This window comes from Eimeria mitis, genomic scaffold (assembly GCF_000499745.2).
Source record: "Eimeria mitis Houghton genomic scaffold, Emh_scaff294, whole genome shotgun sequence".
NCBI lineage: Eukaryota > Apicomplexa > Conoidasida > Eucoccidiorida > Eimeriidae > Eimeria > Eimeria mitis.
Genome location: NW_013571282.1, coordinates 15,385 through 15,657, shown reverse-complemented (window position 1 = coordinate 15,657; position 273 = coordinate 15,385).

The following is a 273-nucleotide window of genomic DNA, read 5'->3' as shown; positions in this document are numbered from 1 at the left end:
TATATATATATATATATATATATATATATATATATATATATATATATATATATATATATATTCATATATAATGTATAAATATATTAAATATAAAAAGCCAAAAGAGACGGCGCTGTCTCTGTTTCCATTTGTTTATATCAGCCAAGGGTTGCTGCTGCAGCAGTTGCAGCAGTTGCTGCAACTGCTGCTGCTGCTGTTGCTACTGTTGTTGCTGCTGCTCTTGCTGCTGCTGCTGCTGCTGCTGCTGCTGCTGCTGCAGCTGCTGCTTCAGCT